General features: G+C 52.4%; 1 protein-coding gene across 1 annotated transcript in view; it reads right to left on the reverse strand.

The window, feature by feature from the left end:
- CYB5D2 (cytochrome b5 domain containing 2) overlaps window positions 1–12,259 on the reverse strand; it is an 83,965-nt gene that overhangs the window by 25,490 nt on the left and 46,216 nt on the right. The window lies entirely within an intron of this gene.

Genomic DNA, 12,259 nt, shown 5'->3' on the forward strand with positions numbered 1-12,259 from the left:
TATCACCTGGGCTATGTCCTGGACCGTGACAGTGAGGTCCATGTATTGTCGGTGGTTATTGTTAAACCATACGAGAGCTATGGAATCCAAAAAGGCTTGCAAAGTGGGCGGTATCGTGGGCTGCCTGGAGGTGTAGAGGGAGGCATAGAAATCCGCGAAGGCGCCTAGTACTGCCTCTTGGCCCATCGCGAGGTTCCCGGCCTTGTCATATATGGTGTGGATGTAATTGGATTGTGTGCAAGGAGCTATCAACCTAGCTAGTGTCCTGCTCGGCCTGTCCCCCTCCCCATATTTGCGTGCTTCTGCCTGTTTTCCCAGGAACCGTACTTCCCTCTCCGCTTCCTCATTAAAAGCTAGCAGCTTGGTTTTCAGAGCCCCAGCTATCTCCAATGATGGGTCAGCACTAAAGGCAGCGTCTAGGTCTCTCAGTTCCCCCTCCAGCTTAGCTAACGTGTCCCTTATGGCACGCAGGACTCCCGCCTTCCGTGCTATGCACTGACCTCTGATCAGAGCCTTAAAGGCGTCCCATTCTATGGCCTCAGATGAGACTGATCCAGTATTTTCGGCAAAATAATGGACTATGTCTTCTCTAATTTCTTCTACAAATACTGGGTCCGTGAGCGCGTGTGGTGGGAGGCGCCATGTGAATGCCCTGTGAATAGCGTTTGGGGGTCGCAGCTCCAATCCGCATGGGGCGTGATCTGACAGCGACCTGGCCAGTATATCAACCTTTGTCACCCACGTTGCAACCTCCGGAGACACCAGCCAGAAGTCTAATCTGGACCAGGTAGCCTTGTGGCAAGTGTAGCAAGTACCCACTTTGGCATCTGGGTGCCTGGCTCTCCACACATCAGAAAGCATACCCTCCTTCATCACATCTAAGACTGCCTGTCGCGCTCTAATATGTGTCGGCCTGCTTACGCCTCTACGGTCCATTTCATCATGCAGTACAATATTGAAATCACCTCCCAACACAACTGACCCACAGTCCAGTAAAGCAATTTCCGCCCAAACCCCTCTGAAGAAATCTGGGTCGTCCACATTTGGACCATACACTGCAGCTAGTACAATAGGCCGCCCCTGCAAGGAACCGTGTAATAAGACATATCTCCCCTCCACATCAAGCACACGAGAATGTTCCCGCCAATCCAACCCCCTGCGTATGAGTACAGCAACACCCCTCGCATAATTTGAATAGATAGCAGAGTAAACATGAGCCCATCTGGAATTCTTCAACCTGGGCGAGGGGATCGAGTTAAGATGAGTTTCCTGTAGGAAGCAAATGTCTACATTATGCCTTGACAATATGCCATGCATTAAACGAGCTTTCTTGTAATCTCCTAGGCCTCTAATGATCCAAGACCAAAGTTTAATCCCTCCCATCGAGCAGGTGTAGAAGAGACTGTGCCATCTCCGATCGCCCCCACCCCCCATAGCAGGAAGGTCGCCCAAACATCATGACAATCAACACAATGCGCAAACAGGTAGTCCAAATTAGCCGTACATTGCACCAGATAATAACTAGAACTTGTAACGTCAAAAACCCCCCCCACCACCCACCACCCTCATCAACCCCCCAATCAGGTCGTGAAAGAACCCAAAAGAAAGCACGCAGGGCGTGCGAAACCCCCAACATCAGCGATAGTGGGAAGCACCCCATGAGGCGTGGTGCGCCCAGCGTACACCCCCGTATGCACGGGGTGGCTACTAACAAATGTTTGACCTCCTGGTGACCAGCGGAACTCCCATCCCAGGGTCCACGAAACACGTCAGTTAACCACAGCCACAAAGAGAGCATGGAGCCAGCAGCTTCAGTTTGACGCCCAAGGGCGCCTCAGCGACTTACCACCATTTACTCAGTTCAGACGCAATACCTGCGCGCCCAAGGGAAACCAGGCGTCCCCTCGAGACTCGAAGGGGGGCGAAGGTGCAGCTGTGCAGTTCCACAGTATTGGCCCCTTCAGTCATTGTCACTCAGGTTTTCCGCAACATCCTCCAGTCTTGGCGATTTTCTCCTGGCCCCAGCGCAAATATGTTTAGCGAACTTTAGCGCAGATTTAGCGTCCGTGAAGAAATGCGAGGTGTTTTCGTGTTGTACCTTCAGCTTCGCCGGGTATAGTAGAGAGTAGGGCACACCAGCCTGCAGCAGAACTTTCTTCGCCGGCAGAAATTCCTTACGGGCCGCTTGCACAAGAGGGGTGAAGTCCGGGTAGAAGGAGATGGTATTACCCTGGTGCGTGATCCTACCCTTCTCTCTCGCCAAGCGCAGGATGAGGTCCCTATCCTGGTAGTTGATCAATTTAGCAAGGATGGGTCGAGGTGTGGCTCCAGGCGGAGGTTTTTTCCCAAGCGATCTGTGCGCTCTCTCGACCGTGAAGACTGGGGACAAATGAGGATCAAATAGTTCATGTAGAAGGTCTGTCACAAACGTCTCCATCTTGCCAATGTTTGTTGTCTCTGGAATACCCGTAATTCGGATATTGGACCTCCTGGAGCGCGCTTCCAAATCGTCTGTCTTGGCGCGTAAATTATCTATTTCCCGCTCCAGGGACGTGATATGTTGTTTGGCCTGAGTCTGGAACTCGCAGCATTCAGTCTGTCTGTTTTCTAGGCAGTCCAGTCTGGTCTCGTGGGCGTCCACTTTAGTTTTCACAGACTCCAGCTGCAAAGCCATGTTGTCGAGTTTAGCGTCAATGCTCTTCAAGCTGGACCTCACCTCCATAATAAGTGCCCCGAAGTCTATGTCCGGCGGTGGTCCCTGCGACGACGACGCGCCGCCCTCCAACTCCGACGTTTGTGTCTTTTGGGGCCTCTTGTTGTCAAAGCTAATTTTGGGTTGCTTTGCCTCGTTTTTGCCCATCTTCGAGGCTCGGAGGTGTCCACTAGCGTCGCGAGGGAGCAGCGCCTTTCCGCGTCTTTCTTAGTAATGTGCGTGTGATGGAACCCTTGGCGTCAAGGTGCCCCCGCCCGGCCCAAATGATATCAAGTCTCCGGCCAAGTGTAGAGCTCAAATGGCGAGACTGCCCAGGTTTGCTGTGTAGCTGCAGCGTGAAAGGCAAGACAGCACCAAGGCACAAAATGGCGGGCACCGGAGTTCAAGTAGTGAGGCAGTGCGGTAGTGTGCCGACTAATTACACTGCAGGGCCAGTAGTGCAATGGAGACCCGGGGACCCGGGCAGCAGGGAGCAGCAGCGTTCAACCGGCACACAGTCCACAACAACGGTCGGCAGCCGATATGTCAGGAGTAATGGCTTTGCGGGCGGGTTCAGGCCGGACTTCGCCCCTCCTCAGCTCCGCATTGCTTCTGCCCTATCCCTCATGTGCCGCTCACCAATGGTGTCTCTGTCTCCCAGCGAAGTCCCCGGTTCCCGGATCGCTTACCACAGCTCCGGGTGTAGACTCACGTTTAGCGCGGCGCCCCTTCTGGAGTCCCGGTCGGAGCAGGGGCAGTCTTCTTTCACCGCGGTGCCCAGGATCACAGCAGTCAGTCCCCAACAACCACACGATCGGGACTCACCAGTGCCTCGGACGGTCACAGCTTCCTCCCCGACACAGTTATCTGCTACAGCACGGCGGGTCCTCGGGTCTCTGGAGGCCCACTCAGCCGCGGTCTGCAGTCCTCAGCGACGCCCAGAGGCCGGCACTTCCGGCCGGGAGCAGAGCGGGCGCGCAGGTCGGCCAGTGATTGGAACGCCTCCGCTCCTCAGGATCTGTGACGATGCGTCTCAGACTCGAGCCGAGTGATCCCCCAAGTTACAGGCTTCGATCTCGTGGATGTTCAGGGTTCTCACTCACCAGGAGAAGGATTAATTAAGGATTTGTCAGAGTAGCCGGCGGAGCCCACTCAGAAAGCGGCCATCTCGCTGCTCAGCTAGCCACGCCCCCCGATGACACCTAACTTTATCTCAAAATACAATCCCCCAAAGACATTTTGCTCCTGAACTCAACGATCAGAAGCACCCAATCCTGGCTGGCCGATAATCATCTCAAACTCAATGCTCTGAAAACAGAGTTCCTTCTGATCTCACCTCCAGCGAAGATCTCTACCACTCAAATTTGGCTTAAACACCTAACCGCACTCAATGTCCAGCCCACCATAGTGGACTCAGCAAAATCTTTAGGCATAACCCTCGACACCAATCTCCACATGCAGCAACATATCAGCAAGGCAACTAACGGAGCGAACTTCCAAATCAATACCCTGAGGAAACTTAAACCCTTCCTCCCAGCCAAAGACTTCCAAACCGCAGTACAAGCACTAGTCATCCCTCGGATAGAATATGGCAGCGTCGCCCTCTGCGGACTCCCCCTAACTACTACCGCACCCCTAAGAGCTTCTCTAAACGCTGCAGCGAGACTCATCACTGGGTCAAAAAAGCACACACATATTTCCCCTGACTTGAAATCCCTGAACTGGCTGCCTTTTGAAGCCAGAATACATCTGAAAATCGCCTGCATGACTCACAAAGCGGTACACCTGAACTCTCCTGGCTACCTCACTCAGAAGCTGACAATCTCTGGCGGCGATAGAAACACCAGAGGCACAAACAATCTTCTGCTGAATCCTCGTAGATTCTGGAAGGAAAAAACCTATAAACTCCTTCTCAGGAATGGCACCCAGGATCTGGAACTCACTCCCTCCTGAAACCAGGCTCATCTCCTCCACTACACTCTTTAAGAAAGAAGTAAAAGCTATCCTCATGGCACAATACACCTGAACTATTATTTCGGACTCTTTAAAGAATTTGCACCGATCTATACTACTTATTTGACCCCGTTGCTTATTTGTATTACTTGTATTATTGATGTACATGATTGTACTGTTTGCTCTTCGGACTTACCTGTTTGACTATGCTCCCTCATGTGCCCCTTCTGTGTAAAGCGCTCTGATATCTGCAAAGATCTTGTCTGCGCTATATAAAACTTTCAAAATAAAATAAAATAAAATAAACAGGCAGCTTTGGAGTTAGGCCTTACCACTTGAGCCAGGCTACCCCATGTGGACTGGTAACCCCAGGTCTAACATAATTGGTGTTCAGTGGTGGGATTAGAGCTTGTGCTTGCGTCCACTTAGTAGTAGTTTAGTGTACACCACATACCCACACCTGGAGTTTTCTCCTGGCGGACTCCCTAATTAACAGTTTTGTTTTTCCAAATTCTTTCCTGGTGGTGGGTGGAGGTAGCCCTTACTTAACGCCCTTCCTTGAATTCTTCCAGGTGGTTGTCTGAGTCCCTGTTGGCAAAATGGAATTTGATTTGGAGGGGTTGGAGACCTACACTGCAGCCCAACTCAGGGAATTTTGTCAAAGTAAGGGGGTGTTTTTCAAGCGTGGTGCTAAAAAGGGGGAACTCCAAACCAGCTTGAGAGCATGGGTGGCAGCTCACCCGGATGGGAAGGAGGAGGAAGAGGGGGATCGAGACACTGTCATCGGAGTGGATGAACTGTACTAAACCGAGAGGGGGAACATACTGCAAGGTCCTAGAACACTTTCGAGGGAGGGCAGCAGTGTCTCTGTGAGGAGCTTGACCAAAGCAGAATTAGCCGACCGGAGGGAGGAAAGGCAGTTGAAGTGGGAGTTAGCGAGGTTGGAGAAAGATAGGGAGGAACAAAGGCTGGCTCATGAATTGAGTTTAAAGGAGTTAGACCTAAAGGCCCTACAAATAGGGACTCCTAGTACTCCTGTTGGTGGCAGCATACCCAAAGAAAACATCAGGGAACCCAGACCCTATTTGCCAAAAGACGTATTTGACAGTTACAGTGTAGGGGACGATATTGCGAAATGGTTGGCAGCCTATGAGGTCTCGCTAAGAGCCCATGGGATATCAGAAAGTCACTGGGGGGGGTGGCCTGTACAAATATATGCCTCCAGTAGGGAGGGATGCTCTACTAGCCCTAGAGCAGGAGGAGCAAACTCACTACCCCACCATGAAAGTGGCACTGATAAGGAAGTTTGGGCTGACTCCTGAGAAGTACAGACAGTAATTCAGGAACAGCCACAAACTGGCTACACAGAACTGGGTGGATTTCCTAGACTATGCCAAGAAGGCCCTAGAGGGTTGGGTGCAAGGCAGTGAGGTGAGGGACTACGAGGGGTTGTATGATCTAATCTTAAAAGAGCTCCTACTCGAGAAATGTTTCCCAGAGCTGCGGCAACACCAGGTGGACAGCAAGCTGACCAGTCCCAGGAAGCTTGCTGAGGAGGCGGACATCTGGGCTAGTACCAGGGTGTCCTCAAAGGGGACTGAAGGGGATTTCCAAAAGACTGGACAGGGCGCTCCCCAGAAGAAAGAGGGGGAGACAAGAAGAGGGAGTTCTCAAAAGGCCCCCAAAACAGTTTCTAAGGAAAGGGATCAGGATTCATTCCTAGGGCCAACCCGCCGAAAAACCCTCATCCTGACCATAGTCAGCAGCCAAGGGTTGTCCGCTGTTATGAATGTGGTGGGGTTGGGCACTATAAAGAAGACGTCAAGTGCCTAAAGAGACCACCCCCTCCCACTGGAGGAAAAGCCCCAGGAGTAGCCATTGTAGTGCTCGAGGAGGAGTTGCCCTTAGATAAGGGAGGGGAGTGGGCGGGAGTCACCCTAGTGTCCCTGGGAGATCGGGAGATGGTTCCTAAGATCCAGGTGCCCTCAAATACTACCAAGTATGGGCAGTGGGTCACCATCAATGGCCAAAGAGGGGAAGCTCTGAGGGACACAGGTGCCAGTATGACTATGGTAAGGAGTCATCTGGTGTCTCCAGAGCAAGTGATTCCACACGTGCTTCACCCCGCCGCGATGTCTGACGGCAGAATATGTCACTACCCGGTGGCCGAGGTTCCATTTGAGTGGGAAGGGGTTGCAGGTCCTCTTCGAGTTGCCGTAAGCCCTGCTGTGCCAGTCAATTGTCTGTTGGGGAATGATATGGAGCACAATGCTTGGAAGGAGGTGGCATACCGGACTCATTCTGAGATGCTGGGTACACCTGACTGGACCGTGCCAGCACAAGGTCCGCGACTACCCAGAGGGGGAGTTCGCCAGAGCTGGAGCCTGGAACAAAGGCACAGCCAGCTGCCAAAAAGGGAAAGATCCGGGGACAGGAGAAGCCTGCCTCTGCATCCACGCCCCGTGAGATGGATAGGCCACCTGTGGTGGTGGACCTGGAGTCCACGGAGGGGGATGTTGTCTCCCTGGAGAACCTACCTATCCCTGCCGAGTGGCATGTGGAGGGGGGCCTACCATGGAAGAGTGTTGTAGGGGCCAGAAGGAGTGCCCTACCCTTGAGGGTCTGAGGCGACAGGCCGAAACCCAGGCAGCAGGCAATATTGCAGGGAACTACAACATTTACTGGGAGGATGGACTCCTCTACAGTGAACCCAAGGCTCCAGTGCATGGTTCATCACAGGCCTTGGTTGTCCCCCAATGTTACCGAGCCTTTCTTTTAGAATTGGCTCACGAAATACCCTTGGCAGGACACTTGGGTCAAGACTAGACCTTTGCCCGGCTTGTCCCCCATTTTTACTGGCCTCAAATGAGGGTGGCGTCCGACACTTACTGTAGGACGTGTGTGTCTTGCCCAGCCAGTGGGAAAACAGGGGTTAAGCTGAAAGCTCCCCTGGAACCACTACCTGTTGTTAGCACCCCCTTTGAAAGGGTGGGCATCGACATTGTTGGGCCATTGGATCCACCCAGTTCAGCTGGTCACAGGTTTATCCTGGTTCTGGTGGATCATGCCACTCGGTACCCAGAGGCAATTCCTTTGAGAACCGTTACAGCACCTGCAGTGCCTAGGGCCCTGATGGGGATTTTTACCCGAGTGGGTTTCCCCAAGGAAGTTGTGTCCGAGAGGGGGGCCAACTTTATGTCAGCCTACATGCGGGCTATGTGGAAGGAGTGTGGGGTTACCTACCAGTTCTCCACCCCTTACCACCCCCAGACCAATGGTCTGGTGGAAAGGTTCAATAAAACCTTGAAAGGCATGATCAGAAGTCTGCCTGAGAGCCTGCGGAGGAAATGAGACATCCTCCTACCCTGTCTGTTGTTCTCATACAGGGAAGTGCCAAAGAAAGGAGTGGGCTTCAGCCCCTTCAAACTTCTGTACGGGCACCCTGTTCGTGGACCTCTCAGCCTGGTGAAAGACGGATGGGAAAAGACTCCCAGGAAGCTTCCCTAGGATGTGGTGAGCTACATGCGGGCCTTCCGGAGCCAAATGGCTAAGTTGTGGAAGCAAGCTTCTGACAACTTGGAAGCCAGCCAGGCAGTGATGAAAGAGTGGTATGACCACAATGCTCACCCTGTGGAGTTGGAGCCTGGCCAGAAAGTGTGGGTGATGGAACCTGGAGAGCTGAGTGCCCTCCAGGATCGCCGGACGGGCCCCTTTGAGGTGATTGAGAAGAAGGGCAAGGCCACTTACTTAGTGGATCTTAAGACCCCCAGGCAGCCCCATCGGGTGCTCCATGCCAACCGCCTCAAACCCCACCATGAGAGACCCGAGGTCATCTTGATGATGATGAAGAGGAAAGTGAGCCTCTCCCTGATCTATTTTCGTCTCAGGAAAAGGATGGGTCTGTGGAGGGAGTGATTCTCTCACCATCCCTAACTCCTGAACAGCGGAGGGACTGCCGCCAAGTCATGGAGCAGTATTCCTCTCTGTTCTCCCTTATCCCGGGTAGGACCTACCTGTGTACCCATGATGTGGACACAGGAGACAGCCCACCTGTGAAGTCTAAGACCTACCGGCTGTCAGATAAGGTGAAGGCCAGCATTCACAGTGAAGTCACTAAGATGCTGGAGCTAGGAGTAATTGAACCTTCAAGTAGCCCCTGGTCCAGTCGGGTGGTTCTGGTACCAAAAGCTGCCCCACCGGGCACCACTCCAGAACTCAGGTTCTGTGTGCATTACCGGGGACTGAATTCAGTGACAAAAACTTATGCTCATCCAATCCCTAGGGCGGATGAGCTCATTGACCGGCTGGGAGCTGCCCAATATCGGAGTACTTTTGACCTCACATCAGGGTACTGGCAGATTTCCCTCACAGATGGAGCAAGGGAAAGGTCAGCCTTCTCCACGCCTGAGGGCCACTACCAGTTCTGTGTGATGCCCTTTGGGCTCAAGAACGCTCCTGCCACTTTTCAGCGGCTGGTGAACAAGGTCCTCTCTAGAATGGTGGCCTTCTCTGCTGCTTATCTAGACGATATTGCCGTCTTCAGCAGCAGCTGGGAGGACCACTTGTATCACCTACAGACTGTTCTCTAAGCCCTGAAACAGGCTGGCTTGACAATCAAGGCCAGCAAATGCCAGATCGGGCAGGGGTCGGTGGTGTACATAGGCCACTTGGTGGGCAGGGGAATTGTGCAGCCCCTCCAGGCTAAGATTAAGGCTATCCTGCCCTGGGAGCCCCCCAAGACCCAAACTGAGGTCCGAGCTTTCCTGGGCCTCACAGAATACTACCGTCGCTTTGTGAAGGGGTATGGCACAATTGTGGCACCTCTAACTGAACTCACATCCAAGAAGCAACCTTGACGGGTAGTCTGGACTGCGGCGTGTCAATGCGCTTTTGACACCCTAAAAAAAGCAATGTGTGATGCTCCTGTCTTAAGAGCTCCGGATTTCTCTAAGGAATTCATTGTCCAAACGGATGCATCAGAGCATGGCATTGGGGCAGTGTTATCGCAACTCAATGAAGAGGGTCTGGACCAACCTGTTGTCTTCTTGTCCAGGAGACTGCTTCCCCGGGAACAGAGGTGAAGTGCGATTGAGCGGGAAGCCTTTGCTGTGGTATGGGCTCTGAAGAAGCTGCGGCCATACCTGTTTGACTCGTACTTCCTTGTACAGACGGACCACCGCCCCCTTCATTGGCTGATGCAAATCAAGGGAGAGAATCCCAAGTTGTTGAGATGGTCCATCTCCCTACAGGAAATGGACTTCTGGGTGGAACATCGGCCTGGAGTGGACCACGCCAATGCAGACGGTCTCTCTAGGTATTTACGCCTTATTGATGAGAACTCCCAAGGGGTTGTGTAGCTCTCCCGACTTTCCGCTCGGGGGGACACGTGTTAGACCTGTCGGCCCTTTGGGTGGTCCCTCCTATCTTTTGTTTTTTTTCTCCCCTTTCTGCCTCCTACATTTTATTTTCCCCTTTTTGTCCACCAGACATTTTTGTTGGTGCTGTCCTTAGAGCTCTGGGTGCCTCACGATTTTTACACTGTGAAGGGGCACAGGTGCTCTCTTAAAATGGAGATGGTAGTGTAGAGATCCCTTACAAAATGGTGGCTACCAACTGACAAATTTTCACCTCATGGCTTTGGCCCATTGGGTAAGATGAGAGGTTCCAGAACTTTCTGGTCCACTTTAGACCCTCTGGTGATAGGCAATATATAGTGGAATGTTGTGGGGCCATTTTGTGTAGAGAGCTGGAGAGAGGGATCTTGGTGTTAGAGGAAGTCAGCTGGAGTCCAGGCTGTGGTGTGAGGAGGTGGGCGCACTGTGGGGGGTTTGACAGTCCCCTGGGGCTGCTCTCTCCGCTGTTTGACACCCCCCCTCATCTGTAGATCTGACCTGGCGGAACTTGACCAACACGACAGAACCAGAAAACCAGAGGAGTGGGTCCAAACTATGTAAGGACTACTGGTCGTGAACTAAGGTGAAACTGCCAGGTGAGGGCGGCTAGGTCAGCCTCCATTAAAGGAACAAGGAGCCTCTCCCTGATTCGTTCCTTAGCGGTGGAAGCGGGAGGCTGACACAACCCCCAGTTGGCTGTGGGCATTGAAAACATTGCTTGGAGTTACCCTTCCCACACCTGTCCCCTTACCGTGACTTTGCTGCCTTATTGTAGCCCTGCATCTGTGTGGTCTGTGGCGGCGGGTCTGAGAGGGCTCGGAGCTGAAGGAGCGCTGCGCTGAGGTGACGAGTCCGGCAGCGCCTCCTGAATTGAGCCGGTAGATGGAGCGACAGAAGCGGAGTGTGACGGGCCCCTGGGAGGCTTAGTTTCAGTGGAGCGGGCCGTCACCAAGCGGGTGTCCGGAGGTCTTGTGGAAGAGTCAGGCCAAAGTGAGAGAGAGCAGAGCCCGGAAGGAAAGAGGCGGGAGAAGGCGTGACCAGGAGGGGAGGCGTGTGGTATGTGAACTATGCAGGAGCGGAGGTGCTCGATTGCCGGGTGTTCGGCTGCGTAGCTGTGGCTGCCTTCTGTGAACTGTGCCGCCCTGAACGGAATTCTCCCTGAGTGAAAGTCTTAGCCCCCGTCCTCCGTTATCAATGGAAAATTGCTTGAGGAAGGAAACGCTCAGGTTCTGGAGGTACAGAGCTTGCTTCTTTTTCCCCCCTTGCTCTTCCCGTACTGACCCATAATTTCCCCCGAGTGACAACCGTGACCCCCGTAACCACCTCACAACAGCAGGATCAACTCTCAAGAAGTAGGCGTGGTGGTGGGTGGGGGTGAAGGAGGTTACTGACGTCTCTCCGGGAAGCCCTTCCTCACTCCTTGTGGGCTGATGGACTACGGAGAACTTGGGAAATTGCCTTATAGTGTGTCAGGAGAGAAAGTGAACTATCTCAGAGTATAACTATTCCTGAAAGGGGGGGGGGAGGGAGAACCGAGTCATTACTAGAGTGGTAACACCAGTTTAATTGTGGAAATAAGAGGGAGGTGAACCGAAAAGGGGAAGACTGTAATTAAATTAAATGATGTCATGCATAACTGTTCAATTTGAGTCCTTACGCAAATGAATGTCAACGGTTATCACCTATTGAATTTGGCTATGGTGTCATACTAATGGACAGTAACAATTCGCTTCACCAGATGTAGAGAATTAGGCCAAAATTGGAAGGAATGTAATTTAACAATTCTTGTGTGGAATGTATACTAAAGCTGAGAGGTCTCAATAGTACTACAAGTGTGGTGCTAAATTGTTGAATCACAGAGTCGAGTACAGTATTGGAAAATAATGAGACATATAAATGAATGCAACTAGAAACTAACCTTAAAAGAGTATATAAAAGCTTTTCTACTTTTGCAACTAAGGTGTGGTGTCATTTTTGGGTGGATACGTGCTGAGTTACAGTGTGAGTGTGATGACTCAAGTACAACAGGCAGCTTTGGAGTTAGGCCTTACCACTTGAGCCAGGCTACCCCATGTGGACTGGTAACCCCAGGTTTAACAGTGCGCGATTGCCCATGGGCGTCTTGGCGCTGGTAGATTCAGAGAGACCCAGGATCTGACAAGAACTAAGATCTAACCGGCAGTAAATAGCCACGTTTTTACCTCTTTCCTGAAGGAGAGTA

Source organism: Lissotriton vulgaris, chromosome 2_1 (genome assembly GCF_964263255.1).
Source record: "Lissotriton vulgaris chromosome 2_1, aLisVul1.2, whole genome shotgun sequence".
Taxonomy (NCBI): domain Eukaryota; kingdom Metazoa; phylum Chordata; class Amphibia; order Caudata; family Salamandridae; genus Lissotriton; species Lissotriton vulgaris.